Consider the following 27,950-nt stretch of genomic DNA (forward strand, 5'->3'; position numbering starts at 1 on the left):
TAAACCAAATAGGAAAAGAAGTAGTGGGTGATGTAGGTTGGATCCTTGAGGATGCAGTGGGGACCATGTTCTCAGCCCCTGATGTTGGTAGTTAAGTGCTAGTCACTTGACTTGGGTTGGATTGCCATATCCATTGCTAGTTACTTGACTTGGAGTTGCATTGCAATATGCACTTCTCATAATCAGTGGTTGGATGCTTGCAACGAAACTCGTAGAAGCAAATAATTTAAGGGGTGATGAGCCAGTTGGATAATTCAATGCATGTGCAAAGCTAGGGAGTTTGTGTTAATCATATATCCCACATTATTCCATGGTTTTCAGGGAAGGGAGTGGTTTGAGTGGATCTACAGGTTAACCGCCTTTTCCTTGCCAAATCCCTTGTCTTTTATCTTGGATGGCTCTTTCCTCTGCCTCTTGTTCCTTTAGTTCCCTCTCTTGCTCTTTTTTGGCTTCCCCGTCCCTCTTCTGTTGTTCTCTTTGCTTTTTCTTTTCTTGACATGCAATTTCCCTTTCTATTATGTCATGTTCCTTTGCCAAAAGATGAACTGCCTTATTCTCCTTACTCTATTATTTCTTTGGGACTCTAATCTCCTCGAGCTCTTTCTTCCTTTGCTCCTGTTCCATTAAAAGATTCATGTAATCATCTAATGTTAATAGCTGATATTGGAGGCTCAACTAGATACCATTTTTAGCCCCCTTTTTGTGTTTTTGGTTGATAGTGTGCATGGTCAATTTTAAGAATTTGTTGACTATTGATTCTGATTGAGAAGCCTAGGTGTCATTTTATTTGGATCCTATTTTGGCCTCTATGTCATTGCCACCTACTTCTGTTTCTTGTGTATATTCTGCATCAAATACAAAATCAGATATTGCACAATCAGAATAGTAATGCACCAACTTCAATGGGAAGGTGGGTGATGGTGATGGGAAAGGAAAAGTCCCCTGTTCTTCATGGCCCTCTATGTCAATACCTAGATTCATTGCCCCTTCTACTACCCATGATAGTGGTATTGACTCAAAGGGAAGACTAATATTGTCACCACTGTTGTCAACCTGTCTTTTGACCACGTGTTGAGGTGGTTTATTAGAGTTCATTTGTGCATTTGAATCAGTTTGATTATTCTGAGCAATGTTTTCTTCAACCTCTTATGTTGAAAGAACAACTCCTGATAGGCTAAGTATTTTTTGCATCGTAGAAGCATCCTCACCATCATTAATTTCGAATGTGTCACTGGGTTGCATGTCCTGAATGAGTGCATTGGGATTAAAGGGCCATATCTCGGTCCTCTTGAATCCCACTATAATGTTTGAGACTGTCATTGCTTTTGTCAAGGATTTGCTGCCTAGTTTAGCAAGTTTTGTCCTCCTAATTTCTCCATTGGGACATCTTGCCAGCCATGACTCTCATTCATGTTTGAAGTATGTTTTGAAAGGAGTAAACACACTGACATCGAGGGGCTAAAGTTTATGAGATGTATGAGCCGACAATGTTAGTAGATCAATGCCTAACATCCTTATCTCCTGGATGGTTGTGAGTGCGACATGCCTGCCACGACCATCGAAAATCAGCAAGTGCCTGCTGGTGGTTGAAACACCCCCTGGAATAGAGTATGCAAAATGGTGTAGCCAATAGAGGAAGAGTTCCTTTGTCATCCATGCATGTGGTTGAGCTGCCATGCAAGTGTCTGCTTTGTAGTTAGAGATGTAATTCTATAACCACCTCTTACCCTTAAACAAGTAGAAGCTTGTAATGCTTTGGCCAACAACATTAACACAACATATAATGGTGATCCATTATCGACTCTAGAAAATAATGTAAGATACGCTTCTACTTCCTCTTCTAGCCAACACCCTCATGGCCCCATTTTTGCTTGCTTTGATACCTGATTCATCTCAATTCCATATGTGAGCAGGACTGTATGAATTTGCAAAATATGCGTTGGACATTGTCTTGTAGAAAGCAGAGATAACTGTAGGTCTAAGGTTTAGTGCCCTATCTTTGTCAAGCCCTTTAGCTACCCGCAATGTGAGTTTTGGATGTCGGGCCTTAAAACTTGACCACCAAGACTTCCCAGGAAGCCCGTTCTTGAAAGAGTTGGGTATAGTTTCACAAATTTGAGTGGCCTCTGCCTTCAAGTTGACAATCTCTAGTCCATGATCAACTGTTGCCATCTCTTTGCACCATTCAACAATCAAATCCTTTTCATGACTAGTGAGGATTATTGGAGGTGGTTATAAGACCACCTAACCATTTTGAGAGTGTGGTTGTTGGGATGGGCCACTTTTTCAATGTTGCCCTGACTCACATGTCATTTTCTTCAACATCTTTCATTGCCCCTTTCATGTCATATGCATACCATTGCTTTTATGACAATGTAACTTTTGGTAGCCTCTGAGTTGTAATATCCTTTGTTGTTGGTGCTACGGGTTGTGGATTTGCCATAATTGGGTCCGCGTTTTCAGTGTCTTAGGGGAATTTGACTCCTCTTTTATGACCATGGAACCTTGTTGATGCTCTTTTCTTTCGAGCAGGCTTCATCATCCGATCTCCCTTCCTCATCTACAAATAGTAAGTAGAATCAGTATGGTAGACTATGGGTAACTATGGAATAGCACAATTTACACTCGTGGTTGATAATGAATATTAACAATTATGAGTAACTGGTATGCATTTTAAAATTCAAAGACAACAACTTGTGTATAATGACAATGAAGCTTGATCAAAAGAAGTATGGTTCCCATACTATTTTTTTGTATTGTCAATGATGTATGGACAATGTAAATTGTGAAGGATGCCAGACAATAAGTAGGGGATGGATAAAGTAAGGAAGGGACATTTCCTTGACTAAGTAAGAAAATGAAGAATGCAATGTGTCAAGGACGTGAAATAGAAAGGGATGAAAGAAGTAAATAAACCATGAGGGTGTAAAACAGTAAGGGTTTTTTAAATTGTAAAGGAAATGAACATGAAGGAAATAATAAAACATCAAATGAACATATTGAAATGAAAATCAGAACTTGAAAACAACAAGGGTTTAGAAACTGAAAATAAAATGAACATGAAGGACACAATAGAAAGGACATTTCGTTGGAACAATGACTGTTTAAGGGACTAAATAAACCATAACTAAGAAAGTGAAGACTGTAATTTGTTAAGAACGTGAAACAAAAAGAGATGAAGGATGTAAAACAGTAAGGGTTTAGTAAATAAAAAATGAAATGAAGCAGTAAGGACGTATTGGAACTAAATAAACCATGACGATGTAAAACAGTAAGGGTTTAAGGGATACCAACTTGAAGGAAATAACAGAGAGAACAATTCATGAAGACTATAAAATAGTAAGAAGGGTTTACCAAACTAAGATTGCAAAACTGGTGGACAAACTTTAAGAAAGAAAACAGGGCAATATTGGAACATCAAGGAAATAGTAAGTAGAACATTTCCTTAAGGAATTTGAAAAGAAAGAACATTTCCTTCAAAAGGTAAAGGGGAAAGAAAGGGTTTAACAATAAAACCAGTTATAAATTGGAACAAGATAAATACCTGGATGCTTGTTGTGTCTTCTTCCAATTATTTGATGCCTTCCGTGTCTTCTTACTCCTCTTCAATGCCTTGTGTGTCTTCTTTGTGACTCAAATGATATGATTTCATTGCTTTTTTTATGATTTAAATGTATTACTTGTTTGTGCGGCTTCTTTAATGTCTATACTCTTGCCATTTCAAATTTTGAATGTATTGGTGTAAATAATTATTCATCATGGATATTATTACACTATACTTAAGTTTACTTAGGAAATGCATTTCATAATAGTTTGGGTATGAGACACTTGGGTGTTTGTGCCACATTGGGATAGTGTGTGTAGGAGAATTTCCACCTTTTATGGTGTTGATTTTGTTGTTACACTCCACATTCAGTGGGTGATCCACCTCATGTGGAATATTATATTGTTTCTCCTACCTACCCACACCTATTTCCTACCTACCCTTGTTTCTTATTGAGCCACATGTCATGTTTGTGTGCTCACATATCCATATAGCCTTCCCTATATAAGCAGGCTTATATTCATTGTATGTAATGCTTAATGATCCAGTTGATCATATTTTTCATCTTGATAGAATACAGTTTATTTCTATCATCTATTTTATTCTCTCTTATTTGTGATTTCCATTGCCTCTTGATCTTGGCAAAATCTCACATGGTATCAGAGCCATTAGAGTGTCATTGGTTTGCCAATTGAGAGAAATTTGATGCTATTTGGGGTTTGCATTTTGGAATTTTCTATTGCAAGTTATTATTGAAGCTTGATGGATCAAATTTGAGGTTACCATTGGATTGAGGAGGTCCAAGAAAGTTAGTTTTACCTTTTGTTTCATCCAAATCGAACTTCCGAGGCCAAATCTAAAGGCATTTGAAGTTTGAAGCCGCGACGGAAATTTTCCAGAAATTATAATTTTGCAGACGATTTTCAAATAGCGATATCTCACTCATCCAGACTTGTTTTTTTGAGCAATTTTTTTTATTTTGGGGTAGAATTTCGTGATCTGTACAACGGTGTAGAATTTTTCTGATTTTCGGATATAGGTTTTTTGAAAATCGCGAAATCCCGATTTTTACAACTTTGGGGGCTTCATTTGGGCTCATATGGACTCCTTTTTAGGTGCCATTTTTTTTTAAAGTGCATATTTTTTCATCTACTTTCATAATTTGCCATTTGTTTGCAGTAATTTTAAGTAAAATTTGTATTTTCATTATTTGGCCATTTTTGACATATTTGGTACTTGCATTTTGCTTGGATCTCAGTTTAGATCACTAGCAGTATTTGTTGAAGTCTCTTAGATCTCATTTTGAGAAGTTGTAAATTGAAATCAGAAGTCCACTTTGCCTTGTTTTGCAAGTGGCCTATTGTACACGCACTACATATAAAGTGCCAAAATCATCATTTTTGGGGGGTACTTTGATTGAGTTAATTTGGGGGGGTGTCTCTTGTGCTTTTGTGATCTTGTGTTCCTTCCTTTTTGCTGCTATGGGTTGTTCTATGTTTCCTCTCTTAACTCCTCATAATTATGCTACTTGGAAAATTGATGCATGGAGTAAACTTATGGAAAAATGACTCACTCATTACATTGATGGAACTATTGTTGCTCCCACTAATCCTAAGGTTGATCCAGTTGGTCACTTGGATTGGCTCACTAAAAATATCATGGCAATTGGTACCTTAAGAAAGTATGTATCAAAGGATCTCATTTTTCATATTGAGAAGTGTACTCTAATCAAGGATGCTTGGCAAAAGTTTCAAGACTTGTATGGTCAAGTTGATGAGATTAGGGGATATCAAATTGATTATGATCTCACCATGTTGGATCCCAAGAAATTTGATACTATACAAGATTATGTCACTAAGGCAAATGAGTTGAGGGCACAACCCAAAGATTGTGGCATTGATAAGAAGGATACTCAATTGATATTCAACTTGATAGGCAAACTTCCAAAAGAGTATGCAACATTTGTTTCTAGTTTCCAAACCCATAGGATGACAATGGGTTCAAGCTACACAATGCCTACATTTGATGCTTTCAATGAAATGTTGATGATGGAACAAACTAAGTTGATAAGCATGGGCATTCTTAAGGCTTCTAAGTCTCAAGCATTAGTGGCAAATCAAGGGAACAAAGGAAATCAAGGAAAGGACAACTCAAACAAGAAGAAATGGCAATCAAAGCCTAAGGACAAAGCATCATCCTCTCCGCAACAAGGAGATACATCCTCTTCCAAGAGGGATAATTCACCAAAGAGGGAGAGATCTACTTGTGCCTATTGTAAAAAATTTGGTCATGAGGAGCATCGTTGCCATTCTAAGAAGATTGATGAGCTCACACATATCATCAAAAAGCATAACATTGATTTGCCTAATGTCTACAAGAAGGATGATTCATCAACTTCCACTTCCTCACATTCAAAAGGAAAAGGGCAAGCATTCATGGCTTCTACAAGTGGGAAGACTCACTCTTTTGGGACAAGAAAAGGAAAAGCTCTATGTGCTACTATCAGTCACGATTCAGAGAGATGATTTCTAGATTCAGGGGCTTCTCATCATATGGCATCTTCGCAGTCTATGTTCTCTACATTTGAGCCTTGCACCATGCCGCAGATATTGATGGGCAATCATACATACATGGATGTGATTGGGAAAGGATCTATTGACATTGGGGATAACTCCTTCAATAATATGTTGTGTGTACCCCACTTGACAAACAATCTCCTTTCTATCTATCAAATCACACATGGCGCAACTAAGAGAGTTGTGGAGTTCACACCTGAGTTAGTTTTCATTAGAGACTTGGAGACTAGAGCTATCATTGCGACTGGGGTGGTTGATCATGCATCTCGGTTATACTCCTTTTCAGATTTTGTTGATGATGATGATTTCACATTTGATGATTCTACACATGATGATCACACTTCTTGTGATGGTTCAGTTTTTGAGGAAAACTTTGGACACTTGAACATGGGGATTCTCACATGTGACCCCGTTCTTGAGCCTTGTATTTCATCTCCTCATATTGATATCACATCACCCATTGCACCCGATGATGCAGATAGTGCGACAGTTTTGCCTTCATGTGATTCAGTGCATCAGGATATTCATTGTCTTCCAACTTCAGATTCATGGGATGATTACTTGACAAACATTGCAGGTTTATTCATGGAATCCCACATTGTAGATTTGGGAGACATCATTGATGACATTCATCTTATCTTTGATGAATGTGATCCTTCTTCGATTGATGCGAGGGCACACTCTGACCCTCTTGTTCATTCTCTACATGATCATTCTTTTGAGGTTGAGATGATTGTGGATACTTATGTACAACAGTTGGAGGAGGTCTCTTTATCTTTTGAGGAGACATGTGAGTCTTTGGGACATGTTCTACATCCATCTCCACTAGATCTTGGAGTGCCTTTTTTAGCAGTGTGACACAATTTACCACCTTTGGAGGGGGTATCTTTTAGCATCGACATGGGGACACTTGAGCAGTTTTCAGAGATTCCTTTCATCATGAGTTTTTTTCATACATCTTCCCTTCATGATTGGGGAGACTTCATGGATACACCTTTGGTTTTGTTTCTTCCTAAGGGGAGGAATGTTGTTCGACAATCGTGGAGCAGTTTCTTCATACATCGAGCTTTTATCATTGGTGCAGATTCCACATTGAGGGGGGGCTTCCTAGTCTCTCTTCTTCTTCTTTTCTCACATGGGGGGGACTTTTTCCTCACATGGGGTTTTGTTCTTCACATATTTCTATGAGAGTTCTTTGTATCTAGTTTTTCATCTCTCCTTTGGGGGAAGGTTTTTTCCCATTGGGTTTTTCTCTCTTTCCCCACTTTGTGAGAGATTTCATTGCATTTGTACATGGGTACCTAACATGGCCTAGTAGCCGGGACCCATCTTGCATTGCTCAGTTGCATTGTAGACTTAAGTGCATTCCCCTAAGTTGCACTTAAGGGGGGGTATTGGTGTAAATAATTATTCATCATGGATATTATTACACTATACTTAAGTTTACTTAGGAAATGCATTTCATAATAGTTTGGGTATGAGACACTTGGGTGTTTGTGCCACATTGGGATAGTGTGTGTAGGAGAATTTCCACCTTTTATGGTGTTGATCTTGTTGTTACACTCCACATTTAGTGGGTGATCCACCTCATGTGGAATATTATATTGTTTCTCCTACCTACCCACACCTATTTCCTACCTACCCTTGTTTCTTATTGAGCCACATGTCATGTTTGTGTGCTCACATATCCATATAGCCTTGCCTATATAAGCAGACTTATATTCATTGTATGTAATGCTTAATGATCCAGTTGATCATATTTTTCATCTTGATAGAATACAGTTTATTTCTATCATCTATTTTGTTCTCTCTTATTTGTGCTTTCCATTGCCTCTTGATCTTGGCGAAATCTCACAGAATGTTCATTGAATTTGCAGTGCCAATTGGATTTTGCCATTTACGTTTGAGTTGATTGGTTTTTAATGGAAAATGACACTAGCCTTATACGTTTTTTTGCCGTGGATGTAGGTGGGAGAGGTGGTGAAGTGACCAATAGATGTGCGCTGAGGTGACCAGTTGGTGTGCTGTAGAGTTGGATAGATGGGACAGAGGGCCCCAAAATGTGTGGACTTGGTCATCTAATTGTAGGCATACGTGGTCTTAGTTGTAGGGTGTAGTTACCTATGGTGGGCTTGTTTTGTGTCGATGGTCTTTCACGTGGCAGTCTATTTTTGATACTTTAGTTTATAAGTCGGGTGGTGCGCCTCAGATGACAATAAATGGTTTGCTTAAATTTTGTTCATGTGGGCACATATAAGTTTTGCAGGGTCCACTGATGTTCATGACAGAAGCTGTCATTGTTATGAACAATTGGTGATTGATTTAGTCGTATTTGTTGGACCGCTTTGTTTTGTACTTAATGTTTTCTATTAATATATATTTTAAAATCAAATATTAACCGAAATGTGTACAAATTAAATCTGATTTATAATTGAATTATGAGCGATCAGATGCACACCTGTGAACCCCTAACGACCCCAATATCATCACATGTTTAAGACCCCACACCTATTGGCTCCTCTCCCCTATTTATAATAGGGCCAAATTGTGCATTAAATTCCAAATATTTTTTAGCCCAAGCATGGAATATATGCCCAAAACAATGAAATCGTACACTGTAGTAGGTTCGGTGAGAATATGGGAACTCGAAGAATCCGAAAGTCTCCATTTGCTTAGCGGGTAAGCAAGTACACCCGAAATAAATATATATTTTCCTTACCTTGGATGCTTCCTCTATCTTTATGCCAATCCATTACCGCCTCTGACCTGTCCGGGCCGACAAACGCTTGAAAAAAACAGGCGCCTCATGACGCGTCAAATCCTCATCCGTAGATGATACCGCCACTGTCTACGGATAATCGTAACCGTTAGTTTTTTCCCCCAATTTTCTATATATTTCAGGCTCAGGGCTTCCCAAACCCTTGTTCAGGACTGTTGATTGTTTATCCTCGTTCGATTCTTCATAGAGATGTGATTTCTGTAGCGGTTGTTTTAGCTGGACATGTGGTTTTTGTGGGTGATGTGGCGTTTGGAGCGTTGAAGGCTCCGCGTTTGGGGGAGATCATCGATTGCCGTGGATTTTCGACTATGTTTCAGATCTGTGAAATCTGAAGGGAGTTGTAGGGATGCATGGACGGTTTACCGTACGCCGTTGTAAAATAATCGTGGTTGGGGTTACCCTTATTGTCTGTAATTATTTTCTTAGCCGCGCTAGGTTTTCATGGCGTTGCCTTCGCAGGTGCGCTTGCGGGCAGGCCATACCATATTAATATAAATATTTTTTTTGCGTTTGGGGAGGATGACCTCCCGAGTCTCCGAGCCGCTTTTTAGGCCGGGGATTTGTGTTGTTTGGTTGTGTTGTGCGATGTGTAGATGGTGTTCTCAATTGTTTGATGGCGTGGATCTTGGATTTCTCTTCGTTTTAAGCAACAAAAGCTGATAACAAAGAAATCACGCAACTGATGCAACGAATTGAATGAAAGCCGTCGTTCCCCCCTGATTTTGCTCGAAAGCCGTCGTTCACCTCTTATTTTGCAGACGGACAGGTATGTCGACGTTGAACAAACCCTACGCCCATATATTTCTAAAATTTCTGAAGGGTTTAAAATTTTAAATCATTATTAGGATCAAGCTATTCAGATCAAGCTATTCAATGACGGCAAAACTATTTATAGCGCAAACAATTCCTCAGTACCTTTCACGTTTTCTATTTCTTTAATAGTATATACATGTCAAATACTTGGTTCTCATTGCTCATGATAAATATTTAGAAACATTTAGAAATCTGCCATACCATCCCTTCGTATACTTTATTTTGAAAATTAATTGTACGTTTTATGATCCGGTTATTTTGCTCATGCCAATGTGATATGCCACAATGAATATGACATCGCTTGTTTAAAACCTCTTGAAGAAAATAGCTGACATTTGATGACAACCGCTGAACTTTTGACACTGCTATTTTTAGGCTTGAAAGTTGCTTGTCAGAGGATGAATATTCGCATCGTATTATAGTGATATGGCTTAACTTTTCATTTCTACCTGATTTCCCTTCATTTTTTTTGAATTATTACGAATAATTATCACTTTTTACACTTTTATTCATGACGGATGTATACAGTACACTGGCATAAGGTTAGCAATTACATATGATGTTGTATATTATTCTAGTTACAAACTGGAATACAGAGACATCTCTGTGCGTGCGGGATATTATACAGCGACAAACATTATTGTATATTTTGCTCGTTTGGATTGCCATATGGTGGTATCCATGTCTTGAAACAGTGTCATTTCTCAAATTCTATCTGTTTACAAGGACTTGTAAAAGCATTTTATGTCTTGAAATGGTGTCCCGTTCTGTCCTTTTACAAGGACGTGAAAGAACATTTTCTCTATGTAGAGGGGCTTTCAATGATGTTTTATGAAAACATTCATATACTCTGTATGTCTGGGATTATTCAGCAAAGCCGACAGGAGACTAATGCAATTGAGGCGAATCTTTGGCTGGATTAGCTGCGATGTTAAGGAAATAGTATATCCTTGAACGAGATATATCCATATTGAATGCGTTAGAGATTCATGCTACTTTTCTAGCCTGCGGGACCTGACTGGAGAAGCTTCCAAGGAATACTGGTTGCTGCTGGAGCAGCCTGCTGTACATGACGAATATGGTCGTCCTGTTTTGGATTATATCAGCAAGCGTCTATGACATGGTAAATATGGTAATTTTCTGATTTACAGCATTTGTTTCGGAGTTCGGTATGTTTTTAATTACGGCCTTAAAATTTGGACCGGAGTGCTAAGTATTTGTGTGACTTAAGATACAATTCTAAATAGTATAGCATGTTAGTCTGAATGAAATTTGTGTGGAAAAGGAGACCAGAAAATGAGCGTCTCTACGCAGCTTTTGACATTGTTTTGACAACAATGAAAATTATATAGCTCGTTTGTATTGTCATATTACTTGGGAGTACTGTTTAACTACCTTGCCGGTCTGGTTTCCTCAACTCTCTCTCGGCAATCTTCCTCTCATTTTGGCTTCCCGGGTTTTATTGATTATGAACATGGTTAATTGTTGTCGTGTGTTGCGGTAATAAACGAAATCTCTCTCATAACTTCTTGAGTTGAGCCAAATTAGGATATCAAGAAGGGCAGGAAGAGCTAGGTTGAGTCATACCCTAGAACTTAACACTAAATGAAGATGGTTAGAGGAAGAGAGTACAAAAGGAAAAGAGTACGGAACATACTTCTCACTCGGTTTATATCTAATAATTTATTGGGTGAGGGAGTATCTTGAAGTTAGTTTGTGCTTTACATTCTAGATGGAACTTTAAATTTGTTACACCGATAAGTTATAAATTCAATTTTGAAACTTGGTCGAGTCTCATGCAAAATAAAAGAAATGTAATATAATTGTTGAAGACATACCATTAAAACGCGTTAGGAGTTCACTTTATTAACATCCACCAAGTTAGTAAGGAGTGTAGGAAGAAAAGTATGTTACTATATGTTTGCATGCAAGAACTACTAGGATAGTACGTCCCTTAATGCATATACGAATAGGAAATGGTACTCATCGTACGTCCCTTAATGCATACACGAATAGGAAATGCTACTCATCTTTGGGTGCTATGCATGCCATTTCTTAAGATAGGCATCGCAAGTGCAATGAAATGAATTATCCAATATTTCTTTGAATAGTATGTTCCTTAATGCATATATCTCTGAATAGTATGTTCCTTAATGCATACATTGATAGGAAATGGTACTTACCTTTGGGTGATATGTATTTCTTAAGATAAGCTTGTCTTGGATGCAACCCCATGAGTGGTACAAAATGAAATCTTTCATAGGTTGGGAACTTTGTAGAAGACATGGTTATTAGTGATTATTAGTGATTGAGAAGAAGCTAAGAATAATATAGAAATCTGGGAAACACAATATACATTGAGATTCTGGTTTATGTATCTTATAGTCAAACAACAAGTCGGTTCACATTAACTTAATGTGCTCTTGAATTGAAACGAAGGCACTTACTAAGGGTGATAAGTGAAGACACCTAGACTTGATGTTTCTTGTTAACTAATTTGATGAAATTTGGGGTTGCAACTATTGGAAGTTTGTGGTGTACTTAGACTTGATGTTTTCTTGTCAACCAAGTTGGTGAGATTTAGGGTTACAACTGTAGGAAGCTTGTGGTACTCAAGTCCAATAGGGGTGGGTGTGCAATTGATTGTGCTTTTTTGAAATGTTTAACTATATTTTTTGCTAAGGTGGTGCTAAGGCTTGCTTGAACCTAGTTAGTTAACTGTGTCCAATTACACAATCTAGTCTATGGTGCATGCACAATTAGTTTGGGTCTATAGTTGTGTGACCAATTAGAGTATGATGTAGGGCATAAACACCAATGTTTAGATGACAATCTTGATCGATTCTTGTGCTTGCCTCCTCGTAAGGGGTAGACCACTTTCAGTAGGATGGTGTGTAGGGATTGGTAGGTCTATGGTTGGAGGAAGAACACTTGAGTGATGCTCTTTTTCACGTGACAGTGTCAAGTTTTGTGACATAATCATTCAACCAAAATTGAAGTAGACTTTAGTTCATTTATATCATGTATTTCAATATACAAATTGAAAGATGAAATTGTTCATGAATTGTACTTGTTAGATGCATTTCAAATATGTATATCCAAATATTTTATGATGTATGTACGTTATCCATTTGTTAAAGAAAGTAATTTCAATGTGAATTTTTTTGAGCATATTAGTTAGCTTTTTTTATATTTGTAATTGAAATTGAGTAACCATTTCATATCAATTAGCTATTTTATATTTGTAATTGAAATTTAGTTACTATTTCATAATTATAGAATTCTGTTTATTACCCATTGTATTGGAGCCAGGTTAAACTTGTAGGTTTTAGGCCCAACTCAATTTTCTTGTTTATCCAACAAGTTGTTGTGCCTTCTACAGACAATTGAGAAGCTCCTCATATTGCCTTAGTTGTTTAATTTTGAATATAAAAAATTTTCAACATTTCACTCAACTACGCTTCTGTGGTGTCTCAAATTTGGGTGGTGTGATTTTTTTTTATATTGTAAGAGTTCAAAAACTAATTGATTTTTCATTTGAGTTTTTGATCTTGGCTTGGAGTGCTCTTCTTGAACTTTGCTCTGTGTACTTTGTCCATTCCTATTAAAAGTGTTCCTATTTTGAGTTTCTTCATTGTTTCCTCTCCTTGATTTGATTCAAAACGTTGCTCGACATTTCTAAGTTCGGCTTTGGCTTGGGTGTTCTTGATAATGGTCAATAATTGGTCCATTTTAGCCATTGGTGAATTTCCTACATCATTTCCTCTCCTTAATTTGATTCAAAATGTTGCTCAACATTTCTAAGTTTGGCATCATTTCCTCTCCTTAATTTGATTCAAAACGTTGCTCAACATTTCTAAGTTTGGCTTGGGTGTTCATGATAATGGTCAATAATTGGTCCCATTTTAGCCATTGGTGAATTAGTGGGATTAGGCCCTCCTTGTGGGATTAGACTCTCCCTTGAGGCCTATAGAAGTTGTCTCTACGCTAATTGTTGTTATGCATAAGGATGTGATTTTATTTAATTAAATAGTTGACATTTGATTCCCAAACAACCATAAGTATGTACACAACAAAATTTGATTTTTTATTCATTCCTAAAAAAAAATTATCTTAGTGCTTTTCTATTATGTACATTATACAAGTTAAGATAGTATATTATTATGTATATTATACAAGTTAAGATAGTATATGTTTGTAGCTAGGAGTAGGGATATGTAGGTTCCCTTGTCTCTCCTTAACAGTTCTCTCCTATCTATTATGTATATTATACAAGTTAAGATGGTATATGTTTGTAGCTAGGAGTAGGGATACGTGTAGTTCTCTCCTTAAATGAGGTCTCTTGAGTTGTATGACACTTTTTTGCAAGTATAATTTCTCTTTTTAATTTTTTTTTGGCTTTGAAAAATATTAGTGAAAGATCTTAATCTTCCAAAATGTATGACACTTTTTTTTTGGAAAATTTTTTCTTCATTATTTTTTTAAGTGAAGAATCTTAGATCTTTTAAAATGTACGACATTTAAATTTTGTTCGATTATTGTTTTTTAATATTTCAACATTTATGTTTGTACAATTATTTGATCATATTTGCAACTTTTTATTGAATTTTTTTTGTTCGACTATTGTTTTGTTTTATATTTGAACATTTGTGTCTGTACAATTTTTTGATTATATTTGTAACTTTTTGTCGATTTTTTTTCTGTTTTTGTTTATCTCAAAGAAAATATTGAGAATATTGCATTGCTTGAAATAATGATTTTAATTACATTTCTTGAAATTTGCAAGCAATTTCGTAATTGCATATTAATAAAATTTGGTTAATTTTGATGATAAATAATGATTTGCAAAGAATACAAAGGGCTGGAACATGTCAGATAAAATAATACAAATGTTTTTAAGGAAATTGTGTTGGAATAGAAAATGGAATAAACAACTTATGAAATAGTTCATAATTTTAAAGAATTATGGATGGACGGGTGTAAATTAGATGACACATTGTTTCTAATGTGCTTTCTAATCTGCTATCTAATCTGCTTCTTTGTCTTGAGATTTTTCTCTGTCATTCTTAAAATTAGCTTGCAGTAAGTAATCCTTGTATTGGAAACTATATTGTTTCTATATTTTATCAAATCTTTTGAATATTATCAAATCTTATGAAAATAAAAAGAAAATTACATGTATGGATTCTTGGAACATTGATTTTTATCTGCTATTGATTCTAAAAACTTGAGAAAGGGCAGAATTTGGTAACCAATTCCCTTGTTGCACCACACAAGGTGCTCAATGAGGGGATTGTTTGCGATTAATATTTAAGCTCAACAATATTCAAGGAGTAAATTGATGTGCTTTGACATTGTTAGTTTTATGAAAGATTGATAGTTATTGGTTTATTACTAACATTTTTGGTTCAGTTTGTTGGTCTATAGTATTTTGAAATTAAAAACTAATCTATTTTTAATAGTTGGGTGGAGCCAATTGTGGTTATGTTCTGTTGTTTATCTTCGCTGTTGCAAATTATGTGCACTCGAGAAAGTTGACAATAGTTGACTATTGAGATGAGCTTATACCTCTTTAAGTTTACCTTGATTTTTGTGCATGGTCTCAATTGGTAGTGTAGGATAAAGCCCCCCTCATGGTAAAAATGGGTACCTTTTTATATTTACCTTGGACTTTGTGCAAGGAGCACTATGTGGCCTTTTTGGGCAATACACGATAAGAGTCCCTTCCATGTTAGAAGTTGGACTAGATTCTAGATTTTGTTGTTTTAATGGTTGATGCTTTTATGTGGCCTTGTCCCTCCCATGGTAGAGGTGGATACTTAATGGTTGATGTTTTTATGTGGCCTTGTCCCTCCCATGGTAGAGGTGGATACTTAATGGTTGATGTTTTTATGTGGCCTTGTCCCTCCCAGGGTAGAGGTGGATACTTCTTTATGTGAGGAGCCTTATATGGTTTTATTTGAGAAAATGTAGGATGAGTACCTCTCTTGTTTTAATATTGTGCCTTTGTGGGGATTGCAAGATAAGAGTCCCTCTCATAGTAGAAATAGATATTTGTTTATTGGTCTTTGTGCGAGGAGCCTTATGTGGTCTTTGTGGGAAATGCAGGATAGGGGTCCCCCTCTTGTGAGAAATGGGATAATAGATTTTTAGGAGTCTTTATGTTTATTGGTTTTGTGTAATGAGCCCTACATGGTTTATATTTATATATAAAACTAATTGGTGTAGCCTTCTTTTATGTTGATCTATGTTGTAAGAAACATGTAGATTAAATAGGCTTCAATCAATGGATTAGGTTACTCTCAAATGTGAGCCAAATTTAGGTCTTTATTTCATTAAAGTATTAGTCATGTTTACAAATTTGCTTCAAGAGAAAGTTATGTTTTGGTTTTTCAAAATTCAAGAACTCATCTTTTATGATTTTGTATGGTCCACTTATTGTTTATTGTATCATAATGGCTAAATTATTTTTCATGTGCACAAGTGGTTTGCTTAATATTGTTGGTTACATGTTCATTTTTACATTCCACCAAGTTTTCGAGATGAGGGATGTAACACGAAGTTTCTCAACAAGATCATACTCACCAAGTTGCTTGACTACATATATAGGAAAATTTCAAATATTCAGATGATATCGTTGATAAAGCATTCATCATATTCATATATACATTATAAAATCTTGAAAACACAACTATAGAGTTAACATGAGAAATGAAATTATTTACATGCATAATTAGAATGGAAAGATAGAATTTAAGGAATACCTTAAGATTTTGATCATAGAATTCACATACTTGATCATTTAAGAAACAAGTCAAAAATTTGATGATAGAATACATGCTTTGCTTTTAATGTTTTTTAAAATTTTGTGAGCGGTGGAAGATTGGAGATGGTTGGCTGTCCCCAGAACACTCAAGGGATGTCTCTAAGATGTTTTCAGAGTGTTACAGAGGCGGTTGGCTCTATTCTCACTCTGCCCCTTGTCCCACCGTTCCCAAAACAATTCTTGAAATGTGGCAAATTTTGCTAACGGTTGGGAAATGTCTCCAAATATTAGATGAACAAATGATTTTACCTGTTGGAAAAATTGAGTGAATTTTTAATTCTATGCGAGGTGAAGTAAGTTGTATGCGACAAGTTTCCTTTAAGAAATCTAAAATTAATCTATGATAGTGAGTTTTTTTTAAGCGCCATTTTCTGAAGCAGTTTGTGTAATTTGTCATCTACATATGACGAGCTAGATTTCCCATGTTACTCTTGCCTAAAAGAGGGTGCTAATTTTTTATAACCTCACGTTGTGTGCAGCCCTTCAGGTGACCAAAAACGATTTGATTTGTGTCTTACCTTTACAAGTTCTGAGATTGGTGCTGTAAGATGTTCACCTGTACAATATGCCTTTTTTAAGTATTTGCAAGTATAAGCCAACATGATTTCTTAATGGGTATTTGAATATTATATTCAGATTTAGAGTTAGGTTGTATGATGTTTATAGGATTGGCTGGGTTCCTTCTACTGGTCCTCCAAGTGCAAGTGGAGATTGGTGCAGTGCGGTAAACCAGATATTGCATGGGATCACCTTTAGAACAATTATTATTATTTTTTTAATATGATCGGCAAATATATTTTACTAAGTTCTTTAGATTGACTATTAGGTTCCTTAATGTTTTGTGATTGAATTGGTTTTATAGTCCAAGTCTTATTTACCCTAGTTATCAGCAAATCGGCAAAGGAATGGATCCAAGCCAGTGTTACGATTCACTGAACCCATTGAATTCTCCAGCCGATTCTAAGAGAGCGTTTGTTCATTCATACACTGCAGATATTACATCTAAATTTAATATTAAAATATATTTAGTCTTTCCTTTTCAGAAGGTTAGGGATAAAATTTAAAAATATAATAAATCGGATCTAATTTTTATGGAAGGTTTGAGATAGGATTGGAAGAATGTCTTCGATCTTTTTGGAAAGCGTGCCTTTAATCTTTTATATGCAAGATAATCTTAGTTTTGCGGGTTTCTGATAGTGTAAAGGAAACACACCTCTAGCTCAGAGGAGATGGAGGTTCAAATCCTCCTCAGAAATGTTCGATTTCGGTTGAGGAGCATTTCATGTTTTCAATGGAATATATAAATTTTAAATGCTTGTTTGGACTGCTTTGGATTGTTGTTTCTACTGTAATTTCCTAACTTTTGAGTCTTAGTCACATGGCTTCAGGATCATATGAGAGTATTCTGAGATTGAGTCTTAGTCACACGGCTTTTGGATCATATGAGATAATGTTCTGAGATTGAATTCTTTATTAGGATCTCCTAAAACCTGGGAGCTCCTGCATTATGTTGGCTTTAGGATCATATGAGATAATATTCTGAGATTGAGTCTTTAGTCACGCGGCTTGGCTTTCGGATCACATATGAAATAATATTCTGAGATTGAACTCTGTTTTTTTTTTTTTTTTGATCTTCTAAAACCTGGGAGCTCTTACACTTGGTAATAATTAGAGGAAGCAACTGAACCCTTGTAACGGGTTTACACCTCTTTCCAACGCTACTCACATTTGAGTTTCTAGGTGAATGCTTTGTGTTAAATTAAAAATGTTTTCCGAAATAGGGAGGTCTAGATTACGCCAGTTTCCTACTGCAGTCATTTTGAGTTTCTTCTTGGTGAATGCCTTGTGTTTTTTCTAAATTTGTTCACCAACTGATACTTTAGGGAGGTGTAGAATTTGTACAGATCTTAATGTAACGAGACTTGGAAATCGGGATGTGAGGACTCAGTTGCGCTCTTGGAACGAGCCTACAGCTTGCAGTCCTAGGTTTCGAGTCACATTTGGGAAGACCACCTTCAAATGCCAGAATAGGCAAGGCTACCTATTTTATTTTATTTTATTTTTGTGTTTTTTAAAACTTATTGAAGTTTTTTAAATGTATCAGATCTAAATTTCTCTGGGCTATTGAATTCTTAGGACACAGCTATTCTGGCTCCAAAATGACAGTACTGTGTGCATAATATGCAAGTTAGTTTCACGTTTTACACTCTAGATTTTGCAAACATCGGCTATAATTGACTAACATTTCACGGTGTACGATTTGGCCATTTTGGAGCCAGAATAGTTGCGAGCGAAAATTCCTAGTGGTAATTTTTGATGGTATTTATGAAGTCAGAAGAATGCTTTCTGACGATGTTTTTTACATTCATTAAATAAGTTAAAAATCAGAATATAATATGTACTGATTTCTACTTTATTTAATAAATGGAAGAAATGACCTGTGAGGATGCATTTTTCTGGCTTCATAGACAATTTGGTATTTTTCAACCGACATTGGTTGGAAAAATAGCTTCCACTTATTAAGCTTGGGATTTGGACCCTATACTAGGTCTCTTTTTTTGTGTTTTGTGACTATTTCTTTAGTTTCATTGAATTTTTTGAGGGTTACTTTTCTTTACATGTTGGTAGTAAATTTGGTATGAATCACACATGGTTTGAGTTTCTAGAACATTCTTAAGAATATTTGATTTGGAGCATTGAAAAGAACAATATTCATACGACATTAGTTGCCAACCAAAATTTGTTAAGGTCATAATGATATATTTGTAAAGATTATTCATTTTGTTTTGGTATGTGTACATTTGTTTTACCTCATGGAGACATGTTAACAATATTTAGATTTTGAGCATTGAAAAGATTAGTTGTTTTAAGTCATTACTAGATTAGTTGTTTTCCATCATTAGACCAAATGTTATTGCCTTTTATCTCCTTATGTTAACGATAATAGAGGCTAGAGAGGTTCTAGCCAACCTAGTGGACTTTTTACCCCATAAGACTTAAAACTACAATGACCCAACCTTTCATTACCCCATTTATCCCTCCTTCAACATCAGAAATATCAATAGTTCCCTCTACCCTTCTAGAGGTAGTAGGAATATTATCACAAATTTTCATTTTCCCATTGTCAAGCTTGTCAGATCTTCCGATAGGGGATCATGATGACCAAAGGTACCAACTTTATTTTTGGGCCTTTCCTACCAACAATCAAAATTATACCCTTCGAGCTAGGGCTTCCCTTTATAAATTTGGCAAAATTACATGGGAAATGTTTAATTTAAATCAATTTAATTTTTACATTACTCAACCTACCAAGAAGGTTAGTCTTAGGGCCATAAGACTATATTTATGGAGGGCTATGGTTAAACCTTGATGTAGAGGGTGATGAGTCCCATCATCAATGCATTTTTCAAGAGAACACCAAATAGAATGCCAAATTTATCTTTCTACCATGTCTAATATTATTGACGATGGGAAAGTGATACCCACAAACTGATTTGAATCTCCCTTCAAGGGTAAAGTATTTCATTACGATAAGACTTACCTTGGTGCACATAGGAGACGAGTTTTCTCAATTGTAGCCATTTTGATATTACTTTGCACTCCCCTTCTTTGAACTTTTAGAACCTCATATTTTAGACCAATCAACCTAACAATTAGGTCGTTAGTGACTTGAAAATGCACACCGCCAATGGTCAATTTTCTATGCTCCCAAGAGTTAATGAATTTGGAAGTCAATTGATCATTTTACTCTTTCATGGCCAAAAAAAATGTACATCCCCTTTGTTAAAAAATTTGCCATAACTCAACGTTTTGCTTCAAAGTTTCACTAGAGATTGTTTGCTTCCTCAGAACTCCCATTTTTTCCTCCTTGCTGCAATTCTCACTAATTAAACAATGAAAGGTTCTTAACACAAGCATCAACATCCTACATAGAACCATTTAATTTGAATCTTTCATTTGACAAGATCATAGTGCATGAGAGATTAGAGAAGAAACAATATTGCCAAACTTGAAAGTTCAAACCAATGTTAGAAACAACATTTGCAAGGGGATAACATATTACCCTTTAAAATTTTTATGGTCATTTTTGAGGCCCCTTCAATCTAAGCTTTGTGAATTGCCAACCCCTTTACCATTTTAAGTCCCCACAAAAAGAAGTAGCCTTAGCCTCATTAATTGATCTCCTACCTAAATTTTTAGTACATCTTTCTATTTGGTGCCCATCATCATGCTTGACCACTACCCTAACAACAAAAATTCTCGAGTTACCTTCCAAGCAACCATGAAAATCAAACTTCACCCATCCTATATTAAGGGGCTTCCATCTAATACCTTTTATCTAAAGAATTTGACCCAATTTACCTTTGCAATATCTTTGCTAATACCCTAGTTTTATTTTATCCTTAGTTTAATATATGAAGGTAGTTTCTTAGTAGAACCAAAGACGCTAACATTTATATTGTCTTGGAAATTATGTTTTATACTTTTGAAAATTCTATTTTTTCTTTCTTTCTATAAACCCCTAGTCACAAAGGGGTGTCTACTTCCAAATTTCCAATATCACAAGTTGTGAAAATGGGAACTCCTATTCCAATTGAATAAAATTCTTTTTGAGTCTTAAGGGAAAATCTAGTCATTTTTAGATTATGCAAAACATCAAACCAAACATATCTGTAATAGACACAATAGAAAAAAGGTGATCAACTATTTCTTCATTATTATAACACAAAGTGCACTTGTTGACTAAGTGAAAATCTGTCTTGCTCAAATTGCCTATCAAAAGGATGTTATTGTGAACAACTACCCACCAAAAGTAGTTAACCTTAGGGATCATCCTATTGTTCCAAACTTTATTCCAATCAAAAGAAGAATAATCATTTTTATCATCCACAAGATGATAAGTTGAACTAGAACATAAAATATAGTACAAGGATGCTTGGTGCAATTGCATTCATCTTTCTTTTCTAAGGAAGAAAACAAACAATCCCCAATATTTTGTCTTAACTAATTAATATCATCATATTTGCCTTGTTGTTTTCCAACCCTCAAAAATTTTCCTCCTCCAATTTGTCCCTAAAAGCCCTTCCACTTACGTTGCTCACCATTTCAATCAATATATCCATGAAGCTTATCCCCATTTTGTATTAAAAGCAACTTGCTTATTTGATTACAATTTTGAAGAGAAGACAAAAGATGACCACCTTTCAAGGGATCATTCCAAAAACTAACCGTTTTCCCATCTCCCACTCTCCAAAAAATACCTTAATATTTCTAACTTAAATAGATTATTACAAACAATCAAGCTCCGAAGGATATTAGAGGAGGATAAATAACAACAATGATCTTTATTATTCTAATATTTAGCTTTATGGATAAGAGTCCAATACTTAATCCCTCGCCCTCTATGAGATTCCAACCAAGACTAGCTATCAAGGCTTTATTAAACATTTATAGTCTCTTGATCCTTAAGCATCCCTACTTCTTAGGTTTACAAACCTTCTCCCAACTGATAAGGGCAATTCTATTTTTTTCCCTAGTTCCTATCTAAAGTAATTTCTTCTATATTTGTTCAATTCTATTAGCCATAAAAGCCATGGTTTTAAACAAATAAAGATAGTTGAAGAATTGTGTTGTCTTAGCAAAAAAATAGGTGGTTTGGGCCTAAAAAACCTGAAGAAACAAGGCATTTCTCTAGCCACCAAATGGGTTATTAAAGCCTTAGAAGGTCCTAAACCATGGAAAGTACTAGCTAGAAACAAAATTTGCAACTTTACTTTGAGGAAAGCAAAAGAATGGAACAATTTATATTGGCATGACTTTTTATTTGGTACTTTTAAGTGTCTCACCTTCAAGCTTTGATGTGTTTAGAAGCATTTGGAGGGCATGGGAATGAGAATTGTATAGAGTTAATGCACCTGGCGCTATTAATTGGAATGACAAGAGGATTTAGGTTTCAAATCTCCCTGGCGGAACATTGTGTATAAAGGCGGTCACTTGGCTAGATTGCAAGGCTGCTCTATCCATAATTAGCACTGAAAAGAAATTACCAAATTCAATGATTTATTTTGTAAGAACACCTTGAAGAGTTGGGAACTCCTCAAAGATGAATTTGACTTACATGACAAGAACAAGAGATCCTACATATATGTTGATCAAGCCCTTATATAAGATTGGGAATTCTGTCAAGATTGTAAATGAGATAAGCTCTCAAACATAAAATGAAAAGATGACACTTCTCTAATATTAATTCTAAATCACTCTATGGAATGCTCTCTCAAGATCGTGGGGTGCTTGACCATGTTAATAGATGTTGGAACCTTAACCTTAATAGCAAAGAATGGTAAAAAATTCTTAAGAACACTCGGTCTAATTATATTGAGCCCAAGAAACAATGCTTTATATGAATACTTAGTTTGCAAAAAATGTTCTATTCTAATAGTAGTTCTTATTGTTCTTACTATGGTCTTATCGAAAATTGTTTCCACTTGCTCTTTCAATGTAAGTTTGATACTCATATTTGGTCAATGTTTATGGGCAATATTGTTGAATAGAATATTAATAATCAAGTCCCTTGTTTTAAAATCCTTGCTGGTCATGTTAGGGGTTTGAGTACAAGGAAAGTAATAAGTTTTGGATTGTTTTGTCTACTAAATTTGTAGTCTTTATGGAAAAAAAGGAATGATCATGTGTTCCAAGGCAAGTAGAGGGTTCTTATTAGGTCTTATTTCAGACACAATCTTATGTATTGTGGAATAGGTAACCTTCACACTCAAGATGCCAAAGGACAAGTTTACGAAGATCTTGGACCAAGGTACCCTCCTCTATCCATAAAGATGATATTTTGGAATTTGTTTTATAAATTGATCACCAAGTTTGATATTTGAATAGTCAAAGGAAATTAAAGCCGAGGCATGTGTGGTGGGTAGAGTTCATGTAGAGTTACACATTTGTCCTCAAGCACCATAGTGGAAAATCAAATCGGGTTACAGATGCGTCGAGGATAAGAAGAAACTTGTTGATGCAAATGAAGGTGATCATAATGGGATTTGATGAGTTGAAGCACCTGTATCAAGACGATCTAGACTTTCCGAAGGCATGGAAGGCTTGTGGATATTTGATAGTGACAAATAAAAGTAAGTGGCTAGACTACAATGCTTTAAGAACCACCCCGCTCAAAAAAAATATAAAATCTTGGTGAATATTTTATTTTTTTGAAAAAAATAATTTCTTTTGGTGAATCTTTCATTTAAAAAAAAAAATATTAATTTTATTGGTAATTTTTTTAAAAATCATTTTTTTGTAAAAATTTCTTGGTGAATCTTAGAAAATAATAAGAATATGCATTAATTACTATTGCAAATAATTTCATTTAAAAAATGAATTCTTATAGAAAAGTAGACGCTTGAAGGTGGAAATATTAATGAGTTTTAGGGTAGACTTCTCAAATTTAATTTAAAATTATCTAAAAGCTCTCTTTGTATTTTGTGATAAATTACAGGAGAATTAATTTAGATTTCTATAATAAATTATGATTTTTTGGGAAATCCGGTCTAATAATGTATCATATATTGTGGTAAATCTTTGAGTTCAAAAATTTAATAAAATAAATTCTCCAACGATTTAAATAAGACACATAAAATTTTGTAAACATGTGGCAATTTGTCATTGTAAAACTTGAACTATTATCTAACTTTTGATTCCCAAATTTCAAAAAATAGTCGATTGGTGAATATTGGTTGCTAAAAAATCACTAGTATTTGAGTCCAAGACATTAGACGACGTTGTAGAGAAGGAAAGATTAATTAAGGAGAATCTAGCTAGACAAGAGAACACATTGGGAGTACACCTTTACTAGGTTTAAGAGTACAAAGCACCTGGTCTCAGCTCGCAAGATCACCTAGGGCACATTTTGCACCTCCCAGGTCAAGTCATCTGTAACAAGGAGGTTGGAGGGCCCCTCAAGCTCACTCTAGTAGATAGTGTTTTTGGGGACATTGTCCACCAAATTACCGTAGGAGAGGACAAACTTTTGAGCCTCGTCATAATCAACCATCTCAAAGTGCATTGCAAAGCTCTAGCAGGGGTAGTTTTTATCAATCTATTGCACCTTATACAAGCTATGGTTATGGTAGAGGAGGATGTTATACATGTGGTCAACATGGTTGCATAGCAGTTAGGTGTCCTCAGAGATCAATTTTAGGATCTAGTCAGATACAGGCCACTTCTAAGCCTCCAATTGGGGTTGTAGGTAGATCTCAAAGTTATTTGCGGTGGTTGATAACTGCCAAGCTTAACATCAAGACAATTATTTAGAATTTAGGTGTGTTATGTGTTATGTGATATTTCTATTTCTATTGTATTTGATTCTTGTGCTTCATATTCTTTTATATCCGCCTTTCTTAGGGAGCGATGTGGGCTTGTGGTAGCAAGACAAGATGATAGTTGGTAGGTTGAGCCAGCTAGTAGTTCTAAGGCGGCCATAAATTCGTTTGTCCATGGTTGTGTGTTGGATTTGAGCACCTTCACTACCACTATAGACCTTCATGTCCTTCCTTTAGGGTCATAGGGGGTTATTTTGGGTATGGATTGGTTGGATGTTCATCAAGATTATATTGATTATCAGTATAAGTAGGTTAAGTGTTTGGATGATATTGGTGAGAGATTTGAGCTTATAGGAGTCTATAGACCCATTCACTTACACATGATCTCAACTATGTAGCAAAAGTGGTGTGTGCGGTAAGGTTGTTTGTTGTTTGCAGTCTCAGTGAGTGACCTTGATAAGGGTGAGAGTTGAGAGGTTTCTCTTGATGATCACCCTATCTTTCATCATGATATTGCATATGTATTTTTGAGTGAGATTCCTGATGAACTTGAAAAACACTGAGAGGGGGGAGGGGGGGTGAATCAGTGACACCAAAAATAAAACTACTTCAAACACTAACCAGTGGATGAACTTAACAAAACTTTTAAACACAATGCATGCGATCCAAAATGATATAACAACATCCACAAAAAGTAAAACATCCACCATAACACAATTGTTTGTACGTGGAAAACCCAAATAGGTAAAAACCACAGTGAGATGGAACTCACAAGTTAACTATCTACAGTAATCGATAACTGACCGGTTAAGGTCTACAAAGTGCTCTGCTAAGAGCGAATCTTGTTAGAGATCCCAAAGCTTGATTAGAAGCTTATACCCTGTTAGGAGTAACCTTGGTGGAGGATTTCTGAATCCAAACTAATGGATCCCCCTGTTAGAGGATTTATACATTGAAGCTTGTTAGAGCTTACCCGGTTAGGGGGTTTGATTCTGTTGTAATTGTTAGAAAACAATAGGATTGTTTTGATCTGTTTGAGTAGCACAATACTTGCTTGATTAGATCCTTCTAAACATATTCAACACTGCTCTTTTACATACTTTGCAACTTAACTCTTTTTACTTTCGCACACAACATAACACTTTCACTTATATCAAATAATTCATTGTGATGTCAATATATAGACATTATGATTTCATGTCGGCCTTAAGAAATCATAACACAATTTCCTAGGTGTAGTGTATCTGGACAAGTGATCATAACTCATCACAAAAATTACCACCAAAATTTTGTTGATGAGATAACTTATCACGATCTGTGGTAACTCATCACAAAATTACCGAATATCGGTTGGAACAATCAAATACTGGTTTGAGTAAAACATATGAACCGTTATCCTTGAATCTCCTGTCATGATCTCCCCTTGATCTCCATCTTGATCTTCATCTTGATGCCGACTTAGTATAACCACAACTTGTCTCTTATGCACATAGCGGTTATCACAAAGTACCGGTTAGAGATTAACCACTAAGTATATCGGTTGACAGTGTAAATAATTGAAGTTACACTGGTAGTCAATATAATCATATATGTGTGTGTGTGTGTGAGTGTTTCATCAATGACAACATATGGTGAATATATTACAATCATCATGCCAACAATCTCCCCCTTTGGCATTGATGGCAACACTTAGAAAATTTTACAGTAATACCGCTAAGTGTGCATACACAACAAGTTTCCACATATACTCATGCTCCCCCTTAATACATACATTATACAAAATTTTCAAAAACACACATACATATTTCGACTCCCCCTTTGACAACAATGCCAAATTGAAAAAACAATATATATATATATATATATAAAATTTGTATCAATAATAACTGAAAAACTTGAATCAAAGTTCAGGCATAAGCAATTCTCATGAAAATAACATTGTAGCTCTTCTTCAATTGTGACAAAGCGTTTGTCCATGATGCCAACACGTTCTCAGTGTACTCAAATGTAGAAATCAGCTGTGAACAAAACTCTCCAATGAAATCCAGTGTACAGGTTTCTGGAGTTGCTAAGACAGCTTCTGCATTTGAGTAGGCATTTTGTAGCATGTCTACTTGTGATGTGAGCAGACTTTTGAGTTCCTTTAGAGGCCAGAGTCTCTTTGCCTTCTCATTATCATAGATATCCAGCCTGTTATGCAAATCATCTACAAATTTGTCAAAGGCAAAAATAGAATCCTTAAGAGGAGCATATGCATTGCATACTCGTTCAAGCTCTTGCTCTGTTTCTGTACGCCTTTTTGAAATGTCAGAATAAAAGAAAGAAACATTAGAGGTGGAAGCAAGATACTTTCCTCCCGTTTCAATAGCTTTGCCCAACAAATCTTTATTGTGTGATAGAGCCATTTTTCCACTATCAATATCCTTTGCCAATTTTTCTCCATACTACTTCTTGTGACTCTTTTCAGCATAGATTTGAGCAACTTCTTCAAGTGACTTGATTTGATCAGATGCATCTGCAACTAATTGACCAAGTTTGATAATAGGGGATGTCATATGTGTTGTAGAAGTGTCGGGTAGCAGACCAGATAAAATATCTACTACAGTCTGAATTGTCTCTGCCTCAATCCTTTGCTCTTTGAGTCTCTTCTTATGCGCCCTAGATTGTATGACATTAGCAATCATCATTTCCAATGCGCTCATGTTGTCCAAATCAATAGGTCCTGAAATACTTAAAGAATCATCATCATCCTCATCAAGTTGCTTTTGCTTTGCTGGTTCAGAGGATACAACCTTAATGATCACTTTCTCTGTATTCTTCTCCGTTTCCTTTTCAGAGGACTGTGTGACAACTTTTTCAGTAGACTCCTTATTATCTTCAATGACTAGTGGAGATTGGGGTTTCTCCAGTTGTTTTATTTCCGGTGGATTGACCACTTTTAGTTGAGTTGCCGGTTCCTCAACTAAGGTAACCTGTATATCAGTAATTTCAGGAGGCTCCATATCTGGTGCAGTGATGTCTCCAGATAGATCAACTGAATCCTGAACTTCATCAATAACATGAATATTGGTCTCATCCTTCTTCTTAATAG

This window comes from Cryptomeria japonica, chromosome 1 (genome assembly GCF_030272615.1).
Source record: "Cryptomeria japonica chromosome 1, Sugi_1.0, whole genome shotgun sequence".
NCBI classification, from domain to species: Eukaryota; Viridiplantae; Streptophyta; class Pinopsida; order Cupressales; family Cupressaceae; genus Cryptomeria; species Cryptomeria japonica.